The sequence below is a fragment of the Procambarus clarkii genome, chromosome 61 (genome assembly GCF_040958095.1).
Source record: "Procambarus clarkii isolate CNS0578487 chromosome 61, FALCON_Pclarkii_2.0, whole genome shotgun sequence".
Taxonomy (NCBI): Eukaryota; Metazoa; Arthropoda; class Malacostraca; order Decapoda; family Cambaridae; genus Procambarus; species Procambarus clarkii.
The window spans coordinates 27663240-27688268 of NC_091210.1; positions in this window are offsets into that span (position 1 = coordinate 27663240).

Sequence of the window (25029 nt, forward strand, 5' to 3'; positions counted from 1 at the left end):
ATATATATATATATATATATATATATATATATATATATATATATATATATATATATATATATATATATATATATATATATATATATATATATATATATATATGCGGAAAATCCACAGAGAAATATGAAATGAGGTGAACGTTTCGGCTTTGTTAAAGCCTTCAGTCTGCCTTCAGCCTTGGTCAGTCTGGTGTTGACAAAGGCTTTAACAAAGCCGAAACGTTCACCTCATTTCATATTTCTCTGTGGATTTTCCGCATAAAATGATCAGTGTTTTGTGATCGTCAATTGCATATATATATATATATATATATCTTCACTTGTGGTTTATGCAAGTATTGGCTTATAAGCTGGACACGAGTTCTCTCACATTGACAGTGGCTTGATGAAAAACGCAGACTAACCTCACACTCATCTGGCGCCCTCGGGAAGTGGATATATATATATATATATATATATATATATATATATATATATATATATATATATATATATATATATATATATATATATATATATATATATATGTCGTACCTAGTAGCCAGAACGCACTTCTCAGCCTACTATGCAAGGCCCGATTTGCCTAATAAGCCAAGTTTTCCTGAATTAATATATTTTCTCTATTTTTTTTCTTATGAAATGATAAAGCTACCCATTTCATTATGTATGAGGTCAATTTTTTTGATTGGAGTTAAAATTAACGTAGATATATGATCGAACCTAACCAACCCTACCTAACCTAACCTAACCTATCTTTATAGGTTAGGTTCGGTTAGGTAGCCGAAAAAGTTAGGTTAGGTTAGGTTAGGTAGGTTAGGTCGTCGAAAAAACATTAATTCATGAAAACTTGGCTTATTAGGCAAATCGGGCCTTGCATAGTAGGCTGAGAAGTGCGTTCTGGCTACTAGGTACGACATATATATATATATATATATATATATATATATATATATATATATATATATATATATATATATACATATATATATATATATATATATATATATATATATATATATATATATATATATATATATATATATATATATATATATATATATGCAGAATAACCACATATGAAAAATAGAAAATGCTTAACGCGTTTTCGGCTAATTCGCCTTCATCAGAGCAAAGTAGAATTTGCTCTGATGAAGGCGAATTAGCCGAAAATGCGTTAAGCATTTTCTATTTTTCATATGTGGTTATTCTGCATACTTGGATCAGTGTTTTTGTGATCATTGTTGCATATATATATATATATATATATATATATATATATATATATATATATATATATATATATATATATATATATATATATATATATATATATATATATATATATGTATATATATATATATATTAGTATATTTTGGTAGCAGTCTTTCCTGTAGACGTATATTATTAAATATGACCGAAAAAGTAAGATTAATAATTCTAACACGAATTTTCTCAATCTTTCGTACATTACGCTTCACTGTTGGAGGTAAATCAAAAATCAATTCCCCAAAATTCATTTTTATTTCTAGTCTGACGCGACACGGGCGCGTTTCGTAAAACTTATTACATTTTCAAAGACTTTAGTTCACAAATACACAACTGAATAGAACTTACGTATCTCCGATTTTATATCTACATTTGAGTGAGGTGGAAGGGGTGATGTGGCATTAACACAAGACAGAACAAAATGTGGTATTAATAGGGTATTAATTTCATCAACACAAGACAGAACAAGGGTATTAATAGGGTATTAATTTCATCAACACAAGACAGAACACGAAACAATGGATATTGAATAGAAGTGTTTGTAGAAAGCCTATTGGTCCATATTTCTTGATGCTTCTATATTGGAGCGGGGTCTTGAGGTGGGTAGAATATAGTTGTGCAATAATTGGCTGTTGATTGCTGGTGTTGACTTCTTGATGTGTAGTGCCTCGCAAACGTCAAGCCGCCTGCTATCACTGTATCTATCGATGATTTCTGTGTTGTTTACTAGGATTTCTCTGGCGATGGTTTGGTTGTGGGAAGAGATTATATGTTCCTTAATGGAGCCCTGTTGCTTATGCATCGTTAAACGCCTAGAAAGAGATGTTGTTGTCTTGCCTATATACTGGTTTTTTTGGAGCTTACAGTCCCCAAGTGGGCATTTGAAGCCATAGACGACGTTAGTCTCTTTTAAAGCGTTCTGTTTTGTGTCTGGAGAGTTTCTCATGAGTAGGCTGGCCGTTTTTCTGGTTTTATAGTAAATCGTCAGTTGTATCCTCTGATTTTTGTCTGTAGGGATAACGTTTCTATTAACCATATCTTTCAGGACCCTTTCCTCCGTTTTATGAGCTGTTGAAAAGAAGTTCCTGTAAAATAGTCTAATAGGGGGTATAGGTGTTGTGTTAGTTGTCTCTTCAGAGGTTGCATGGCTTTTCACTTTCCTTCTTATGATGTCTTCGATGAAACCATTGGAGAAGCCGTTATTGACTAGGACCTGCCTTACCCTACAGAGTTCTTCGTCGACTTGCTTCCATTCTGAGCTGTGGCTGAGAGCACGGTCGACATATGCGTTAACAACACTCCTCTTGTACCTGTCTGGGCAGTCGCTGTTGGCATTTAGGCACATTCCTATGTTTGTTTCCTTAGTGTAGACTGCAGTGTGGAAACCTCCGCCCTTTTCCATGACTGTTACATCTAGAAAGAGCAGCTTCCCTTCCTTTTCCATCTCGTAAGTGAAACGCAGCACGGAACTCTGCTCAAATGCCTCCTTCAGCTCCTGCAGATGTCTGACATCAGGTACCTGTGTAAAAATGTCGTCAACATACCTGCAGTATATGGCCGGTTTCAAGTTCATGTCGACTAAGACTTTTTGCTCGATGGTACCCATGTAGAAGTTTGCAAACAGGACACCTAGGGGAGAACCCATGGCGACCCCATCTACTTGCATATACAGCCTACTCATGAGAAACTCTCCAGACACAAAACAGAACGCTTTAAAAGAGACTAACGTCGTCTATGCCTTCAAATGCCCACTTGGGGACTGTAAGCTCCAAAAAACCCAGTATATAGGCAAGACAACAACATCTCTTTCTAGGCGTTTAACGATGCATAAGCAACAGGGATCCATTAAGGAACATATAATCTCTTCCCACAACCAAACCATCGCCAGAGAAATCCTAGTAAACAACACAGAAATCATCGATAGATACAGCGATAGCAGGCGGCTTGATGTTTGCGAGGCACTACACATCAAGAAGTCAACACCAGCAATCAACAGCCAATTATTGCACAACTATATTCTACCCACCTCAAGACTCCGCTCCAATATAGAAGCATCAAGAAATATGGACCAATAGGCTTTCTACAAACACTTCTATTCAATATCCATTGTTTCGTGTTCTGTCTTGTGTTGATGAAATTAATACCCTATTAATACCCTTGTTCTGTCTTGTGTTGATGAAATTAATACCCTATTAATACCACATTTTGTTCTGTCTTGTGTTAATGCCACATCACCCCTTCCACCTCACTCAAATGTAGATATAAAATCGGAGATACGTAAGTTCTATTCAGTTGTGTATTTGTGAACTAAAGTCTTTGAAAATGTAATAAGTTTTACGAAACGCGCCCGTGTCGCGTCAGACTAGAAATAAAAATGAATTTTGGAGAATTGATTTTTGATTTACCTCCAACAGTGAAGCGTAATGTACGAAAGATTGAGAAAATTCGTGTTAGAATTATTAATCTTACTTTTTCGGTCATATTTAATAATATATGTCAACAGGAAAGACTGCTACCAAAATATACTAATATTAAAGCGCACGACCCAGCAGCAAGGAATCAAGCCTTCACGATAAAATATCGCCAGGATCTGATTCGTGATCAGATATACAAGGCAGAGAATGAAATCAAAGACAACAAAACGCAACTAATTCATGCTACAAACGAGTGGAGAAATAGCAACATCGACGATAGTATCCGTACCCGCATTGAACAACACCTCGACATCCTCACAGACCAACATCACCTCAGCACTGAAACAAGGATTATCAAGAAACTAACAACATTATATGGAGGACCTATGGCAATTCCACGACCAAGAGATGGCTTCCTGAACCTTGCAGGAATTAACCTCACTGAGGATCAAGTCACTCTCCTAAATCTGGGCATAAACTGTCATGTTATGTCCAGACCGAGTGAGATGGCCCGGAAAGTAGAGTTGGAAATTCTGTTGGACGACATATTCGACCTCGAGACACAAAAGAAGGTCACTACCAAAGATACCTTACAAGCAGAACTTTTTGCAGAAGGAGGAAAGAATCAAGGCAACTACAGAAGCACCATACTGTCCCCCGAGCTTAAAGCGGCAGCTAAAAGCCTTCGTGAGAACAAGGAGATAGTTTTCAGGAGAGGTGACAAGTCGCCAATATATGTCATTCTTAAAAAAGACGAATATCTGGCGAAAATGAACATCATACTCTCTGGCCAAACTAAGTTCCAAAGGGTAACGAAGGATACTACAACCGAATTAAAAGCAAAGGTCAACAAACTGATCGAAACTGTGAACGCCAAGAAATCCGGACTCCACCTGCCAAAGATCATTGGGGAATATAAACCTGGATATGCGTATGGAAATGTCAAGACGCACAAGCCTTTAAACCCACTTCGGCCAATCATTAGCCAGATACCCACACCCACGTACAGACTGGCGAAGCGACTCAACGGCCTGCTGACTCCTTATGTTCCTTGCGCCTTCAGCCTGAAGTCTCCAAAGGAATTTGTTGACTTACTGCGGGGCACACGGGCCACAGGGATAAGAGCCTCGTTGGACATAGAATCGCTGTTTACCAACGTACCTGTGGACGAGACAATCGGAATGATAGCCGACAGAGTGTATCGTGATCCAGCCTGTACTCCTCTTGACATACCAGAAAATATTCTGAGGAAACTACTCCAAGCTTGTACTAAAGAGGCACCCTTCTTGAGCCCGGATGGGCACATGTATAAGCAAGTAGATGGGGTCGCCATGGGTTCTCCCCTAGGTGTCCTGTTTGCAAACTTCTACATGGGTACCATCGAGCAAAAAGTCTTAGTCGACATGAACTTGAAACCGGCCATATACTGCAGGTATGTTGACGACATTTTTACACAGGTACCTGATGTCAGACATCTGCAGGAGCTGAAGGAGGCATTTGAGCAGAGTTCCGTGCTGCGTTTCACTTACGAGATGGAAAAGGAAGGGAAGCTGCCCTTTCTAGATGTAACAGTCATGGAAAAGGGCGGAGGTTTCCACACTGCAGTCTACACTAAGGAAACAAACATAGGAATGTGCCTAAATGCCAACAGCGACTGCCCAGACAGGTACAAGAGGAGTGTTGTTAACGCATATGTCGACCGTGCTCTCAGCCACAGCTCAGAATGGAAGCAAGTCGACGAAGAACTCTGTAGGGTAAGGCAGGTCCTAGTCAATAACGGCTTCTCCAATGGTTTCATCGAAGACATCATAAGAAGGAAAGTGAAAAGCCATGCAACCTCTTAAGAGACAACTAACACAACACCTATACCCCCTATTAGACTATTTTACAGGAACTTCTTTTCCACAGCTCATAAAACGGAGGAAAGGGTCCTGAAAGATATGGTTAATAGAAACGTTATCCCTACAGACAAAAATCAGAGGATACAACTGACGATTTACTATAAAACCAGAAAAACGGCCAGCCTACTCATGAGAAACTCTCCAGACACAAAACAGAACGCTTTAAAAGAGACTAACGTCGTCTATGCCTTCAAATGCCCACTTGGGGACTGTAAGCTCCAAAAAACCCAGTATATAGGCAAGACAACAACATCTCTTTCTAGGCGTTTAACGATGCATAAGCAACAGGGCTCCATTAAGGAACATATAATCTCTTCCCACAACCAAACCATCGCCAGAGAAATCCTAGTAAACAACACAGAAATCATCGATAGATACAGCGATAGCAGGCGGCTTGACGTTTGCGAGGCACTACACATCAAGAAGTCAACACCAGCAATCAACAGCCAATTATTGCACAACTATATTCTACCCACCTCAAGACTCCGCTCCAATATAGAAGCATCAAGAAATATGGACCAATAGGCTTTCTACAAACACTTCTATTCAATATCCATTGTTTCGTGTTCTGTCTTGTGTTGATGAAATTAATACCCTATTAATACCCTTGTTCTGTCTTGTGTTGATGAAATTAATACCCTATTAATACCACATTTTGTTCTGTCTTGTGTTAATGCCACATCACCCCTTCCACCTCACTCAAATGTAGATATAAAATCGGAGATACATAAGTTCTATTCAGTTGTGTATTTGTGAACTAAAGTCTTTGAAAATGTAATAAGTTTTACGAAACGCGCCCGTGTCGCATCAGATTAGAAATAAAAATGAATTTTGGAGAATTGATTTTTTATTTACCTCCAACAGTGAAGCGTAATGTACGAAAGATTGAGAAAATTCGTGTTAGAATTATTAATCTTACTTTTTCGGTCATATTTAATAATATATATATATATATATATATATATATATATATATATATATATATATATATATATATATATATATATATATATATATATATATATATATATATATATATATATATATATATATATATATATATATATATATATATATATATATATATATATATATATATATATATATATATATATATAATTACTGCTGACACATGTAACCTACAGCTATCAAACGTTATTGGGAACACTAAGGAGATCTCGCACTCCTTAAATCACATGGGTGAGTGATTTATCAATCACGCATGCCGATAAACACTCTTGAGAGTTACCTTACTCGATAGAGCGATGGCGGTCTCTCCAGCCAGCCTCGTCACTCACCAAATTCTACCAAAATTACGTTAAAACTGCCACTGCAACCACAATATATATATATATATATATATATATATATATATATATATATATATGTATATATACATATATATATATATATATATATATATATATATATATATATATATATATATATATATATATATATAAATCACACTTGTCACGGCTCTGGGAACAATACAAGAAATTAAGACCACACTGTGGTACACTCCACAATAATCATTGCCAGGAATCACTGACGTTACATACCTGAGCGCTCAGTGTTGGAATTCCACACCTGCAAGACCACACATGGAAATAATATAATTATTACATGGACATCCTCTCAGTCCTTGGCTAATCTATGTATACTCTGTTACCGTGTGTACGCACACACACACACACACTGTACGTCTGTGTACACCAGGCGTAAGTCCCTCTGGACTGACAAGATGACAACAAGGGTGATTATCTCCTCGCCCACACTTCACTCCACCTCCACAGGTGCTGCGTGACAATGTGACGGAACACTTGACCTCGAATTAAAGCTTTTAGAGACTAACTGATTACCAGCAATACACACATAAGTACTTACTCATTCATACTGCCGGCTTACACACCATTCCCATACATCAGGCCCCCCGCTACAGGTGGCTGGCTCGCTCACGGCAGCAGTAGGCGGCAGTAGTACCTTACGTGGTATTATTTTTCGTACAATTGGCGCACACTCGAACCCCTCCCACTCACAACACGGTTGGCTCGCACCTTCGACCCACCGGTGAAGTGAAGCGTTCGTACCCAGGTGATGCGCAAAACGATAGCGTCTCACACAAACATGGGAAATCTGCCTTAACACTGACACGAATTTCCCCGTTCCCATCGACTGCTACAGAGCACTAGCAAGTCTAATCATCACTGGTATGGGATCTACGAGTCTGTTACTGCTCGTATGCACATTCCCCACGATCCCAGATCACTGTACCTCTACCCACTGTACACAATGTCTTTCTCCCCTCCAAACGACGACTTCGGCCGGATTCTGTGACGACCGCTGTCGTTAATGAAGCCGGAAGTGAAGCAGTTGAGTAGTCCAGCCACCACAACGCCCTATACTCGATTTGGCCGAATTGAGTACAGGAAGTGTCTTGACAGAGTGGCAGCTGGGTTCAGAATGATGCTTACACCCACGATTCCCGCGTCCTCCTTGAAATAACCAATGAGAGGAAGGCATACAGCGGCCTACCCCTCTCATCCAATCAGCGACGGTGTAGCATAGCCCCTAGGGCAGCTCCAAGATGGGCGACCAACATGGCGGCTCAAGATGTTTACTAAGATGGCGGCTGTTTCTATGACAACGACTCGAGCGCGGGAGGCCCACAGCTCACTTACGCCTGGGGCCTAGCTGTTCCCACGCAAAGTGGAGTCTCGCCTCAAAGCCATACAATGAGATGATGCTATCGGCTCTAGCACTGTCCACAGACATGTTACCCCGGCCAGGGTAACATTTATGGACTGCTGATGACTGGGGCTCTCACATGAGCCCAAACACTAGATGTTTCGGTTGCTAGTTACCAAACTTAAGTCCGCCCACTTAACAAGTGCACTTAACAAGTGTACTGGCATCCACAGGCATCAGAGCACAACCCGTTCTCGCAAATTTAATAAGTCAATATTGACTTATTAAATATGTGCATAGGTGACATACTTAACATAATAGTTTCCCTTGAAAAGCTTCATAGAAAACACCGACCTTACCTAACCTACTTAGTATGTTAAGATAAGCATCTTATTGCTTCGTAATTACAATTATTACCTAACCTATACCTATAATAGGTTAAGTAACAATTGTAATTACGAAGCAATAAGATGCTTATTTTAACATACTAAGAAGGTTAGGTAAGGTCGGTGTTTTCTATGAAGCTTTTCAAGGGAAACTATTATGTTTAGTATGTCACCTATGCACACAACTAATAAGTCAATATTGACTTATTAAATTTGCGAGAACGGGTTGAAGAGCACTATTGTAAGTGAGCTGGTGAACCATCTCCTCACAGTATTTGCCAAAAACCTTGCAATAGATCAAGAGAAGACGAAACCTCATTCTGGCCTATGTTCTGGAATAAGTCAGTGAGCAAGGGAAGTGGAAACCTATCTGGTATCGTCACGTGGTAAAGTTTTCTTAAATCAACGATGGGATGCAAGAGCCATCCATCCTTCTTGGGTACTATGATCAATGGAGCATTCCATGGAGAGGTGGTTTCTTCAATAACACCTCCGTGTAACATCTCGTCAATATGACGGTCTGCAACAGCTCGTTGAGAACGAGGCAATCTATATGCGGGTATATAAATTGGTTGAGTACCTTGTTCAAGAGGAATTTTGTGAGTGATGAGGTGTGTCATGCCAAGTTGTTCTCCTGGCAGTGCCACAACAGTGTTTGTTGAGGATGGGGGGCATGGGCGTCTGGGAAGTCAGTGGGACTAAGGTGCTCAAGGGGAGATCGCTAACTGATTTCGATTTGTCGTATGAGAGAGTGCAAGTACCATTAGTTCAGTAGAGTCTTCATCCACTACTCGCACCACTAACGAACAATGGGTGAAGTATACAATGTGTGTCTATGTGAGGTGAATGTTGGCATTGGTGACATTTGCAACATAAACAGCAGTAGAGATGTTCTGCATCTGATGAAATGACGGTTCTATGTAGGTACCTTTTACTTGACATGTGTCACTGTCTGCTATTACGTGATCTAGGTCAGGTACCTCCAGGAATTTTGACAATAACCTTTGTTAGTGTGTGAGAATGTAGTACGGTGTCTTGGTGTAAGATGCCTCTGACTTGATTGATGTAAGACTCTAGGCAAGGTAATGAACAATTGCTGGGGCCCCTTGCAAAGATTCATTGACTTCATCGACCTGTGATATTGTGTGGCTGTGTGATGAACTGGTGTCAGTAAGTGATTGAGTGACGGCTTTGTTTGGACGTGTCTGGTAACGTGTATCTTGGTCACTCCTGGCTTTTATGTAACTGATATAGTCCCTATGGTTGGTGAACTCGTGTCCCCATGGGGAACACACCACAAAGAGGTACTACTGTGTCACCAATTGTTGTTTCCCAATGGAAAGCATCGACAGTAATTAAAAAGGATGTCTCCTGGGAACCGAATATTATCTAAAAGTAAACAGGTCATGGCGACTGATCTGTCATCAACTATAAACTCTTTGTCAGCTTCACCCAACACTGCAGTCATTCCTCCAGAAACTTCACTAAGGTTGGAGACAGATGGCTGGCATACGACAAGTCTGTTGTGTATGTCATTCAAGGCGACTTCTTTGATGATGATGACTCTAGCTCCTGTGTCTAGGAAAATTTTAACTTGTTGTGAGGGATCTAGATCCCTCAGCTAGTTTTCCTAGTTTCTAGAGCAGGCTAGACACTCTAGAAATTGAAGCTTTTAAAAATAACATATGCTTGTTGAGTGTTGAATGAAAGCTTATGTCAAGAACTATCACTTGAGAGTAGTTAGAAGTCTGTGATTGCTCTGTAGAGAGAATTACAGAGATTTTCCTGTTTCTGTGAAATAGGATGTGAGTGTGAGAGGATACTTGACTAAAACCGTTAGAGGTGGGGGGAAGAGTGGGGGAGCGCTGCCTCACCCCCCCCCCCACATAGGAGACATCACGCCACTCCTTAGGCCTCCTCCTCCTTGTGTCGTCACAAGACGCCGAGGGTGACGGAGAGAGGTGATTGGTTTGGGGCACGTGTGGTCCAAGCCTAGTTTTGGCGCGAAGAATTCTGATTGGGGGCGGCACGAGGGGCTGTGCCGGCTCCAAGCTGATTGGTCTAGGGATTGTAGGGAGTAGGTATGGGTATCTGTTGTACCCTGAGCCCGCGAAATCTTCAGTTTGAATTGGGCGGCCAGGGAAGGAAGAGGTGTTTGGGTGGGGCGGCACGCTTGCCGCCTCCACCCCCTGTTAATCGCTTCTGTCGTCCAAATTACTCGATTGGTGGCACTCCTGCCATCAGGGGTTATCTCAAGGCCTAATTAAGTGAATTGGGGCCAGGGATTTACGGTAGAAACAGTAAAAAGCTAAGGGACAGTTGACTGTGTGAACGCATGAGGCAGGCTGGCAGAAGCCTCGTGGAGTATCAGATTGATCCCTCATCCCTCGGGTCTGAGCATCCTGTCTAGTGGCAATGGACAATTGATGTTGGCCAGTGTACGCGTATGTGTGATTGCAGGCCCATGTTGGACTCTGCATTCCGCCAGGCTGCGTCAGTATGGGGACGCCGCCTGGGGACGCCACCAACCATTGTCACCCCAGTGTAGAACAAAGGCATGGTTCTAGAGTGATGGGGTGGAGATTCCCCAGCCGCATGGGTACTCCTGTGGGCGGCAGCCTGCCAGCCCGCGGCCACCCGTGGCCACCCGCGCCTGCCCGCGCGCCGGCCACCCCAGGCCACCCACCTGCCTGCCCGCGAGGCGGCCACCCGCGCGCCGGCCAACCCAGGCCACCCAACCCCCCCTCTCTCAGCTCGGGAGGGGCGCTGTGGCCACCTGCCTTGGCCACATGCCTTGGCCACTTTCCCGGGACAGCCTAGGGCCACATCTTGTCGACGCATGAGGAGCAAGCCAGCTAAGTGTGTCAGCTAAAAGCTAAGTGTGGTAGTCAGTTTTGGTAATGAGGAAAAATAAGGCAGTAGCAATGAGTAGAAATGAGTACTATTATAGTGTGATGAGTACCGGTGGATGTTCCCGGTAAGAGTTATCTCAGAGCCTCGCCAGGCCAGAAAAAAAACAGCTGGGGGGCAGCTGTCAGTGGAATCCAGATGTCGGGTAGGGGGGTACCTGGAGATAGAGATTATACACGGGACCACGCTGTATGGTAGTATGTTGGTAGACTGACTAGAGGATGTGACCAGTCAGTGTAGAGATTTACCATATAAGTGATCCAGCCTGTCGATTCTATATAATCGTTCAGGCTGGATTAATGCCATAGAGTACGGTAAAATTATAATCATTAGAGGTAGTCAGGAGTGTCAGTGAGGACCCCTGAAGTCTGTGTAATTAGTACATATTACTTGGTGATATAATTTTCAGAGAGTATGTGAAGGCCATTTCTATGTGTTCATTTGCATGTCTATGTACTGTGTTGTGTGGTGGTCAGTAGAGGTGATTGCTGACCGAGTGCCTAATGATGTCATTAGCATGTGGGGTATGCTGACGGCATCATTATGTTGCAGATTTGTGCAGTGTTGTTATCAGTATACAATATTATTGCCCCAGGAACTGTGTTGAGGGTAAGGGACCTCTAGGATTATTCAGGGGAATTTTCAGTACTTAATGAGAGCAGGCAATTGATGGGTTAATTGCCTGGCTGAAGTATGTGTGTGTTCACAGTATTCCTTTGCAATCGGGTGCAAGTAAAAGAAGAGGAGGGGCAGTAATATTAGTATACTTGTGTGTGTTGCACAACCGTGTGTTTTATTGTGTGGGCACAGTAATTAGCGAGTTGCAGTGCTGCAACTATATGTGTTGGTAGTGCTGATATGATGTTGCATGCCATTATAGTGTGACCTATGTAACGCTGGGGTTACTTTGTTCTTTAAGTTATGTTGAGGACTTAAGGATTCAGTGAGTTAATTAAGGGGTAATTAACTGGATAAGGGGTGCACACTTAGTATTGGGGAGTGAGTGGGGGCTGTTAAGGGAACAGTGTTGAGCTATAATGAGATACGTCTCGGGAGCAATTAATTGTCCATGTGACAGTTAATTGACCACTCTAGCTAATTATGTAATTAGCCTTCTCATCATGAATTCACGTAGTGGGAGAGGTTCTGTCAGAGTCTGTCAGTATTTGTGTTAACGTAATATGCTCGAGACTAATTACCTTTCAGGGGTATAGCATTAGTGGCTCATGTTAATTAGTGGAGTAATTAGCATTGGAGAGCTCCGGTGACTCGGTAAAGCGAGGTCATGGAGCTAGCATAAATCGTTGTATTAATCATATCCTGTCTGAAGACAGTGGATTATTGGCACATCTTGTTAATTAGGGTAATTAACTCCTTTCCCGTGAATTCACAGTGTTTGATGAGACCTGCTTAGGCAGTGCGGAGTGAGACGTATTTATGGATGATTAATTATCGGTCCTGGTGACAGGTAATTAATGACTCAGCAGTAATTAGTGCCCTAATTAGGGTAATTAACACTCACTAGTAAATTTTTGACACAGACTGTTGAGAAGCTACCAAGTTAGGGTAGGCTTAGTTAACGTAACTCAATGGGGATGTAATTAGTGGTCCGTTTGACCTTAATTGAGAATTACTCACTGAATACTTGCAAGAAGTCAAGTGTGTTGTAATATGTTGAGGTATTGTTAACAAGAGAGAGACAAGTGTTAAAGATTAACGTAGAGTATCATCATGTTGTTGTCTAGTGGGAGACAATTGGTTGTGATTACCGTGGTACTTTGTTGCTGACTGCTGCGATCAGTCAATTAACGTAATTAATCACTGTATGCAATTTCTTTTGGTTGTCGTCTGGTGACGAGAGTAGAGTCATACTAGGGATCTGTGGAGCTGTGTCCCAGAATTCCCGCCTTGCCTGTCGGTGTATCGGGTTACAACAGGGCAACTTCTTAGTGGGAGTTGCAAAGAGTGTTCACACGGGGTTGTGATAGGGGGGAGTCACTGTTAGACTTCTGCCTAGTTACGTGGGTCTCTCCTGGGGGGCGGGAGGACCCCTGAGCTTGTGATTATAGTAGCTGTCAGGGAAACCAAGACACTATTGATTGCCTGCTTGTGTCTTTGTTTCAGTGGATCCTTCATTTGTTCAGTTAGTTCATGTTGTCAGCCCGAAGTGTCAGCAAGATGGAGCCTGCTGTCATTTCTCGAGGGGCTGTTGAATAGCTGTGTTGCAAATGCCACTTGATGTACAATAACGTAACCATTCGCTGTGGTGTAACTTAGTCTGTGATATTTTTCTTTGTTTTGCAATATTGCGTCATCAGTGGGCACACCTGTGTTCAGGTTAGTTCAGTATGCAGCCTCACAGCAAGGGTTGCTATTTAGCTGTTTGTTATCGTGCCACTGGATTGACATTAACGTAACGTAAACTCGGTAATGTAGTAGTTAGTCTCTTGTTATTAATAAATTGTTATGTTATAGAAAACAGTCTGATGTCAACCCTTCAACCATATTATTCCACTATATTTCTGCATAAGATTATTAAATGTTGATGTGATCTTGATAAGGCGGCTGTTCTTGGGAATTCGAATTCCAATTCATAGCGCCACTTCAAATATAAATATTTGATTGTGAGAACCCGTCGGTTACCCTTTATTAGTTTTAACGTCCTGTTTAACTAGGAGGAGCCAGCGGCCAATTGTGGACAGGTTTTCACCCTTGTTGGTGGAGGCCTGGCGGTTTGCTCCCGCTTTTCCTTTTTCTACTGGACTCATGCTTAACTGCCGTGAGCAGACTTTAAACTTGTTGTCCACCTCTTAAGGGAGGTAGGCGTAGAGAAAAATCTCACAGCTGGCGCCCAACGTGGGGCTATGCAACTTGGGTTCGAGCCCATGAAGAGTAGTCTTATTGATTTTTAAAGTAACATAAGATATCGTTGCAGAATATTGTGGAACAGTTTTGTTGGAGGTATGTTTTGTGCACGGTTGTCACACGTAGGTACACACACCACACACACACAGTATGAAAGAGGTATTTCATGGTAGATATGGGGAAATCTGTCTGGCTTTTTGTGGCTGCGAGCTAGTGGACATTGACACACTCATTGGTGAGGGGTGTCAGCTCAGCAGCAGGTGTCGTGGACACCCAGCCAGCGTGCAACAGTGGTTGCAAGAGTGCACTCAGGATCTGCCTGAGGTGCAAGACACCACCAACCTTAGGGTAGAAGAAGCTTCTAGAAGTGACCTCAAGTGTGAGAGGTCTTATTGGACGACACTGTAGTTGTCAAGGGTGTCATGGGAGTGTAGTTGTTATTACACAGTAGGATCTTAGTGGGAGGTCGCGCCACCAGAGTAGGATCCGAGTAGACTTCTTTAGAGAAGGGGAGTAATTCATCTGTAGTTAGACAGGTGATGGAATTTCTTGCCAGAGTGGGGACTGTACAACCCCAGGAAGAATTCATGGTAGTCACTAGAGAGGTTGAGCAGAGGCTCCCGTTTGCAGAGGTGACAGCAGGGCCGAGTTCGAGCCTGAAGGTGAGAGCGCAGCAAGTCAGTGCTGGCTCAAGTGCAGATTGCAAGGAGGCAATCTCACACAGGGAAGGGAAGACAAACCCACCCTAGTGCACTTAACCCGGTGACAAGGTATGAAGGTAAAGATGCCTAGCTTGGCAGTTCTGAGAAAGACGATTCGATGGATGCATACATCGATCGCCTTTTGAGGAAAGGCTGCCAATGCAAGATGGCAAGGGTCATTTTGGGCTGGTGATTTTCCATGGTTCAGATCCCCAGCAGCAAAATGATTTTGTTCTTTAAGGATTGCCTTGGTAAAGGGTTATAGTAGATCTGCAGAGGGAATGCTGATCACATTCCAAGTTAGGTCCAGGGGAGAAATAGACAAGAGAGTTTGACAGATGTCAAAAGTTTTGCTTGAGTCCTTGTTAGAGTAGGGGGACCTAGGAGAAGCAAGGGAGGGACCCCAGGCTCAGTAGGGGAGCATAGGTACTCGTAGAAGAGGGTTTTCTCCCAGATAGTTCAGTCGGTAGAGCAAGACCGGCTGGTGTAGGGCAGTTGGACAGTGAGAGTGATCCTGTGAACATGTTGCCACTCCAAGGTCGGGCAGCACCACCAGGGTGATCCGGTGGTAGTGCACAGAGACCCTCAGGCCAGGATGGATAGGAAACAGAGTTTCACACTCCACGCTTGTTTAGCTAGTACACCTGTTGGGCAGGTGTGTGCAGAAAAACTAGCTGGTGTTTTGAATGTATTTTCCTTGCAGGAAAATATATTCTTTAGTGGGAGGTTGTGTGAGGGATCTAGATCCCTCAGCTAGTTTTCCTAGTTTCTAAAGCAGGCTAGACACTCTAGAAATTGAAGCTTTCAAAAATAACATATGCTTGTTGGGTGTTGAATGAAAGCTTATGTCAAGAACTATCACTTGAGAGTAGTTAGAAGTCTGTGATTGCTCTGTAGAGAGAATTACAGAGATTTTCCTGTTTCTGTGAAATAGGATGTGAGTTGAGAGTGAGTGTGAGAGGATACTAGACTAAAACCGTTAGAGGTGGGGGGAAGAGAGGGGGAGCGCTGCCTCACCCCCCCCCCCCCCCCCGACATGGGAGACATCACGCCACTCCTTAGGCCTCCTCCTCCTTGTGTCGTCACAAGACGCCGAGGGTGACGGAGAGAGGTGATTGGTTTGGGGCACGTGTGGTCCAAGCCTAGTTTTGGCGCGAAGAATTCTGATTGGGGGCGGCACGAGGGGCTGTGCCGGCTCCAAGCTGATTGGTCTAGGGATTGTAGGGAGTAGGTATGGGTATCTGTTGTACCCTGAGCCCGCGAAATCTTCAGTTTGAATTGGGCGGCCAGGGAAGGAAGAGGTGTTTGGGTGGGGCGGCACGCTTGCCGCCTCCACCCCTTGTTAATCGCTTCTGTCGTCCAAATTACTCGATTGGTGGCACTCCTGCCATCAGGGGTTGTCTCAAGGCCTAATTAAGTGAATTGGGGCCAGGGATTTACGGTAGAAACAGTAAAAAGCTAAGGGACAGTTGACTGTGTGAACGCATAAGGCAGGCTGGCAGAAGCCTCGTGGAGTATCAGATTGATCCCTCATCCCTCGGGTCTGAGCATCCTGTCTAGTGGCAATGGACAATTGATGTTGGCCAGTGTACGCGTATGTGTGATTGCAGGCCCATGTTGGACTCTGCATTCCGCCAGGCTGCGTCAGTATGGGGATGCCGCCTGGGGACGCCACCAACCATTGTCACCCCAGTGTAGAACAAAGGCATGGTTCTAGAGTGATGGGGTGGAGATTCCCCAGCCGCATGGGTACTCCTGTGGGCGGCAGCCTGCCAGCGCGCGGCCACCCGTGGCCACCCGCGCCTGCCCGCGCGCCGGCCACCCCAGGCCACCCACCTGCCTGCCCGCGAGGCGGCCACCCAGGCCACCCGCGCGCCGGCCAACCCAGGCCACCCAACCCCCCCTCTCTCAGCTCGGGAGGGGCGCTGTGGCCACCTGCCTTGGCCACATGCCTTGGCCACTTTCCCGGGACAGCCTAGGGCCACATCTTGTCGACGCATGAGGAGCAAGCCAGCTAAGTGTGTCAGCTAAAAGCTAAGTGTGGTAGTCAGTTTTGGTAATGAGGAAAAATAAGGCAGTAGCAATGAGTAGAAATGAGTACTATTATAGTGTGATGAGTACCGGTGGATGTTCCCGGTAAGAGTTATCTCAGAGCCTCGCCAGGCCAGAAAAAAAAACAGCTGGGGGGCAGCTGTCAGTGGAATCCAGATGTCGGGTAGGGGGGTACCTGGAGATAGAGATTATACACGGGACCACGCTGTATGGTAGTATGTTGGTAGACTGACTAGAGGATGTGACCAGTCAGTGTAGAGATTTACCATATAAGTGATCCAGCCTGTCGATTCTATATAATCGTTCAGGCTGGATTAATGCCATAGAGTACGGTAAAATTATAATCATTAGAGGTAGTCAGGAGTGTCAGTGAGGACCCCTGAAGTCTGTGTAATTAGTGCATATTACTTGGTGATATAATTTTCAGAGAGTATGTGAAGGCCATTTCTATGTGTTCATTTGCATGTCTATGTACTGTGTTGTGTGGTGGTCAGTAGAGGTGATTGCTGACCGAGTGCCTAATGATGTCATTAGCATGTGGGGTATGCTGACGGCATCATTATGTTGCAGGTTTGTACAGTGTTGTTATCAGTATACAATATTATTGCCCCAGGAACTGTGTTGAGGGTAAGGGACCTCTAGGATTATTCAGGGGAATTTTCAGTACTTAATGAGAGCAGGCAATTGATGGGTTAATTGCCTGGCTGAAGTATGTGTGTGTTCACAGTATTCCTTTGCAATCGGGTGCAAGTAAAAGAAGAGGAGGGGCAGTAATATTAGTATACTTGTGTGTGTTGCACAACCGTGTGTTTTATTGTGTGGGCACAGTAATTAGCGAGTTGCAGTGCTGCAACTATATGTGTGGGTAGTGCTGATATGATGTTGCATGCCATTATAGTGTGACCTATGTAACGCTGGGGTTACTTTGTTCTTTAAGTTATGTTGAGGACTTAAGGATTCAGTGAGTTAATTAAGGGGTAATTAACTGGATAAGGGGTGCACACTTAGTATTGGGGAGTGAGTGGGGGCTGTTAAGGGAACAGTGTTGAGCTATAATGAGATACGTCTCGGGAGCAATTAATTGTCCATGTGACAGTTAATTGACCACTCTAGCTAATTATGTAATTAGCCTTCTCATCATGAATTCACGTAGTGGGAGAGGTTCTGTCAGAGTCTGTCAGTATTTGTGTTAACGTAATATGCTCGAGACTAATTACCTTTCAGGGGTATAGCATTAGTGGCTCATGTTAATTAGTGGAGTAATTAGCATTGGAGAGCTCCGGTGACTCGGTAAAGCGAGGTCATGGAGCTAGCATAAATCGTTGTATTAATCATATCCTGTCTGAAGACAGTGGATTATTGGGACATCTTGTTAATTAGGGTAATTAACTCCTTTCCCGTGAATTCACAGTGTTTGATGAGACCTGCTTAGGCAGTGCGGAGTGAGACGTATTTATGAATGATTAATTATCGGTCCTGGTGACAGGTAATTAATGACTCAGCAGTAATTAGTGCCCTAATTAGGGTAATTAACACTCACTAGTAAATTTTTGACACAGACTGTTGAGAAGCTACCAAGTTAGGGTAGGCTTAGTTAACGTAACTCAATGGGGATGTAATTAGTGGTCCGTTTGACCTTAATTGAGAATTACTCACTGAATACTTGCAAGGAGTCAAGTGTGTTGTAATATGTTGAGTTATTGTTAACAAGAGAGAGACAAGTGTTAAAGATTAACGTAGAGTATCATCATGTTGTTGTCTAGTGGGAGACAATTGGTTGTGATTACCGTGGTACTTTGTTGCTGACTGCTGAGATCAGTCAATTAACGTAATTAATCACTTCAGGCAATTTCTTTTGGTTGTCGTCTGGTGACGAGAGTAGAGTCATACTAGGGATCTGTGGAGCTGTGTCCCAGAATTCCCGCCTTGCCTGTCGGTGTATCGGGTTACAACAGGGCAACTTCTTAGTGGGAGTTGCAAAGAGTGTTCACACGGAGTTGTGATAGGGGGGAGTCACTGTTAGACTTCCGCCTAGTTACGTGGGTCTCTCCTGGGGGGCGGGAGGACCCCTGAGCTTGTGATTATAGTAGCTGTCAGGGAAACCAAGACACTATTGATTGCCTGCTTGTGTCTTTGTTTCAGTGGATCCTTCATTTGTTCAGTTAGTTCATGTTGTCAGCCCGAAGTGTCAGCAAGATGGAGCCTGCTGTCATTTCTCGAGGGGCTGTTGTTGAATAGCTGTGTTGCAAATGCCACTTGATGTACAATAACGTAACCATTCGCTGTGGTGTAACTTAGTCTGTGATATTTTTCTTTGTTTTGCAATATTGCGTCATCAGTGGGCACACCTGTGTTCAGGTTAGTTCAGTATGCAGCCTCACAGCAAGGGTTGCTATTTAGCTGTTTGTTATCGTGCCACTGGATTGACATTAACGTAACGTAAACTCGGTAATGTAGTAGTTAGTCTCTTGTTATTAATAAATTGTTATGTTATAGAAAACAGTCTGATGTCAACCCTTCAACCATATTATTCCACTATATTTCTGCATAAGATTATTAAATGTTGATGTGATCTTGATAAGGCGGCTGTTCTTGGGAATTCGAATTCCAATTCATAGCGCCACTTCAAATATAAATATTTGATTGTGAGAACCCGTCGGTTACCCTTTATTAGTTTTAACGTCCTGTTTAACTAGGAGGAGCCAGCGGCCAATTGTGGACAGGTTTTCACCCTTGTTGGTGGAGGCCTGGCGGTTTGCTCCCGCTTTTCCTTTTTCTACTGGACTCATGCTTAACTGCCGTGAGCAGACTTTAAACTTGTAGTCCACCTCTTAAGGGAGGTAGGCGTAGAGAAAAATCTCACACTTGTCGACCTTTCAGAGTGGTTGTAATCAGAGGTCCTTCTGTGTCTTTGTTAGGCATGTTAGTACGAGACTGGTGTGGTCGACGTGGTGTCTGAAGCACATGATTGTGAGTACTGTCAGCATGTAGGAGGTGTACGGTATCCTCCTCTGCTAATATATTAAACCTGTTATGGGTAGGTACTGATTATGCAGGGTGGTCATCTCGCTTCCCTATGTCATGCTGGTTTACAAAGGCTGCTATGTCTTCCCCCGATTGTGAGTCTGGTCTGGTCTGGTCTAAGTACCCGTAGGTCTAGTCTGCGTTATTCGTGAAGGCTGTAACACCGTTTGTCAGCCGCGAGTCACAGTGTCCATCTGTGTTGGGACTGTCAGTTTTCGTGAACCTAACATGGGCAGTAGGTCGGGATGCAGGAGCACGGGCAAGGCTCGGTTGGCGCTGGTTAGTGGTTGCAGTATGTGGTTGGTTATTGGCAGGTTATTGGGGTAGCTTGATTAGAACCTCGGCGAGCTCGACAGTCAACAGTGTTATGACCATGGAGCTGGTGATAGGTGCAGAATGGTGCACGAGCTGCTCTACAGTCTGACATTTCATGTACAGGTCTGTGGTGAAATATGCAATAAGAATGGTTGTGATATACAGTATTGCTTGCACTGTTATGTCTTGCATGCGGTTGGTAACGAGTGCTGTTTGATATGCATTCTGCCTAACGGTGGCCAGATTTGCCACAGTTAAATCATTCTGGCGTTTGCGGGTGAGGAGGATAATGAGGAGAGTTAGTCCTGGAGTATGACCTGGGGCCATGTGAGGGTGGAGAAGACCTAGCATGAGTCTGAATGTTACTAGGGAAAGAACGTGTGATAACGTTTGCAGGGTTATGGGGATTGATTGCACTGAAAACGGCAGTGTTGTGCAGAGTCCCGGTTCTTTAGCCTCTCAGTGGAATCTATCATCTCATCCATTAATTCCCAAATAGTGTTGTTTGGCCCAAAGTCCTTAGCTTGTATTTCCTTTAGTATGACCTCGGGGTGCATAACGCTGTATGTCACCAAATCTCAGTAGTCTACACACATTACCTATGGTGAGGCTTTCCTTTGCTTCCCATCTAGAACCCATCAAAGCTGATTTCCCAACCATGTTAAAGACTGTACATCTCTCAACCAGTTTAAGATAAAAACTAAACACTACCTAATAAATTCCCTGTAACCTACCTCACTCCTCTATTGTCAACCCATGTCTGTTATTTTTTTTTTTTAATCAACACTGTTTGTCAACCTAATGTATTTGTGCAGCTTTTTCAGTCATGTTCCCCCTTTTTTTTTATCTTTATTTGTATTTGTTCTCAACACTTTTTATTCATTATGCTCAATTAGTATTAAGTTCTAGATATTAATGTTTTTCTTGCCCAAAACGCATTGCGTAATAGTGGCTTTAGGCATTGTATGTACTAGCTCTATCTATATATCAATCCATTAATGTAACATCACTTGTATGTATGTACCTTACCTGAATAAACATATTTATTTATTTATTTATATTTATTTATTCCAGTAAGCTATGGAGCTTATTTAATTGTCTGCCGAATGCTTTGCGTGTCTCATCAGGACGCATTACCCAGCAAACACAAATCGTATAGAAAACGTTCGTCTATCTTTTCCCATAGGTGTAGGAATGATTTGCATTGAGAATGGTGCAGGAGAACCTTTGAGAAACTTTTAATTCAAAAATCCAAACACAAAGGTTTTATAATAAATTGTTTATCTACAACTATTTTGTTCCTAATGTATTACAAATAGTTTTTACATGTTTAAATATAAAATTTATGGTGTTTTTTGTAAAATTCATTAATAAATTGTGAATGATATTTAATGGCTGAATGAAACCTTCAAAATACATTTAGTTATTCTATGATCAGAAAAAAGTAGTTTTCCAAATTTTCTAAAAATCGCTCTTTTTAACACAATTTGACTCCTTATGCATTCCACTAAACACTATTATCATGTTTAAATATATAATTTATGTATTATTCCCTAAAATAATTTATATAAATTATAAATGTTGCTGGAAAGTGGTGTGAAAGAATCAGAAAACGTTTTGTTGTCTTATATATTGGCGTGTTCTTATTAACTATGTCTCCAGTGCACAGTTTATCAAACAAGAAGATTAACGTTCGTCAACCCTTAAAATCTTATATGTTATCTTGCTGTTGCAAAATGGGTGAATCTCTAAGAAGAGGATCTATATGACAAATGGTGTTTAACCTAACTCAAACATTGTAGGGTTTATTATTCTACACATATTTCTAATGACTCTTAGATGTTTACATTCTCTGAAGTATAATTGTGAAGGCTGTATCCTTCACTCTCACCACAGATTCTTAAACTCCTCTGCATGTTCAACTATAATTGTTTCCATTCTGAATCTCCATGGACATTTGTATCCAAAATTAAACCAATGTGGTTTCCTTCAGTGCCTTTAGCAGCCAGTACATTTGCTCATTCATTTTCACAGATTCCAACATGGTAGGGGATTTACAGAAATTTGGCTACTCATATTGTTATCTATTATATGAATGCATTTCCATATTATATGAAAAATACATGAGTTTATGATAAATTCGTTTTCTGTGATATAACATTTGTATGCTGTTTTTTCTTTAAACCCCATACAGAACTAAATCACGAGAGTATATATTGTTTATTAAGAAGTGCCACCACTGACTGCCAATTAAGTGCTCACATCAATTATAACTCTATAAGAAATAACACACAATCCATGCCCAACTGACGATCAACATTGAAGCTGCACACACACTCAGGCGCCTCGACTCAAAATTGCCACTCATCAGTCATATGGAGGAGAAAACTTTGACAAATTTCACCTATCATAAATAACAAGCACCACCATTGACTGCCAAGTGCTCATATCAAGTCTAACTCTAAGAAACAACACACAATCGTTGTAAATAACCATGTCAACACGGACTCTGGACACTATACATCTCCCAACATCATCACTCATGCTGTCATCAAGATGGAAATGTTAGGACTAATAGTGCCTATAGTGTCGTGGTGTATAGTATCGTGGAGTATAGTGTCGTGGAGTATAGTGTCATGGAGAATAGTGTCGTGGAGTATAGTGTCGTGGAGTATAGTGTCGTGAAGTATAGTGTTGTGGAGAATAGTGTAGTGGAGAATAGTGTAGTGGAGTATAGTGTCGTGGAGTATAGTGTCGTGGAGTACAGTGTCATGGAGTATAATGTAGTGGAGTATAGTGTGGTGGAGTATAGTGTCGGGGAGTATAGTGTCGGGGAGTATAGTGTGGAGCATAGTGTCGTGGAGTATAGTGTTGCGGAGAATAGTGTCGGGGAGTATAGTGTCATGGTGTATAGTGTCGTGGAGTATAGTGTCGTGGTGTATAGTGTCTGGAGTATAGTCTTGTGAAGTGTAGTGTCGTGAAGAATAGTGTAGTGGAGTATAGTGTCGTGGAGTATAGTGTGATGGAGTATAGTGTAGTGGAGTATAGTGTCGTGGAGTATAGTATCGTTGTGTATAGTGTCGTGGTGTATAATGTCATGGAGTATAGTGTCTTGGAATATAGTGTCGTTGTGGATAGTGTCGTGGACTATAATGTTGTGGAGTATAGTGTCGTGGTGTATAGTGTCGTGTATTATAGTGTCGTGGTGTATAGTGTCGTGGAGTATAGTGTCGTGGTGTATAGTGTTGTGGAGTATAGTGTCGTGGAGTATAGTGTCGTGGTGTATAGTGTTGTTGTGTATACTAACGTGGTTTATAGTGTCATGGTGTCTAGTGTCGTGGAGTATAGTGTCGTGGTGTATAGTGTTGTGGTGTATAGTGTTGTGGAGTATAGTGTCGTGGTGTATAGTGTCGTGTATTATAGTGTCGTGGTGTATAGTGTCGTGGAGTATAGTGTCGTGGTGTATAGTGTTGTGGAGCATAGTGTCGTGGAGTATAGTGTCGTGGAGTATAGTGTTGTTGTGTATACTAACGTGGTTTATAGTGTCATGGTGTCTAGTGTCGTGGAGCATAGTGTCGTGGAGTAAAGTGTAGTGCTGTATAGTATCGTGGTTTATAGTGTCATGGTGTATAGTGTCGTGGAGTATAGTGTCGTGGTGCATAGTGTGGTGGAGTATAGTGTCGTGGAGTATAGTGTCGTGGAGTATAGTGTTGTTGTGTATACTAACGTGGTTTATAGTGTCATGGTGTATAGTGTCGTGGAGTATAGTGAAGTGGTGTATAGTGTCGTGAAGTATAGTGAAGTGGTGTATAAAGTCGTGGAGTATAGTGTCGAGGTGTATAGTGTCATGGAGTATAGTGTCGTGGGGTATAGTGTCGTGGAGTATAGTGTCGTGGACTTTAGTGTCGTGGTATATAGTGTCGTGGTGTATAGTGTCATGGAGTATAGTGGAGGGTGGCAGTAGTGGAGGGTGGCAGTAGTGGAGGGTGGCAGTAGTGTAGGGTGGCAGTAGTGGAGGGTGGCAGTAGTGGAGGGTGGCAGTAGTGGAGGGTGGCAGTAGTGTAGGGTGGGAGTAGTGGAGGGTGGCAGTAGTGGAGGGTGGCGGTAGTGTAAGGTGGCGGTAGTGTAGGGTGGGAGTAGTGGAGGGTGGCAGTAGTGGAGGGTGGTGGTAGTGGAGGGTGGCAGTAGTGGAGGGTGGTGGTAGTGGAGGGTGGCAGTAGTGTAAAGTGGGAGTAGTGGAGGGTGGCAGTAGTGTAGGGTAGCAGTAGTGGAGGGTGGCAGTAGTGGAGGGTGGGAGTAGTGGAGGGTGGCAGTAGTGGAGGGTGGCAGTAGTGGAGGGTGGTGGTAGTGGAGGGTGGGAGTAGTGGAGGGTGGTGGTAGTGGAGGGTGGTGGTAGTGGAGGGTGGCAGTAGTGTAAGGTGGCAGTAGTGGAGGGTGGCAGTAGTGTAAGGTGGCAGTAGTGGAGGGTGGCAGTAGTGGAGGGTGGTGGTAGTGTAGGGTGGCAGTAG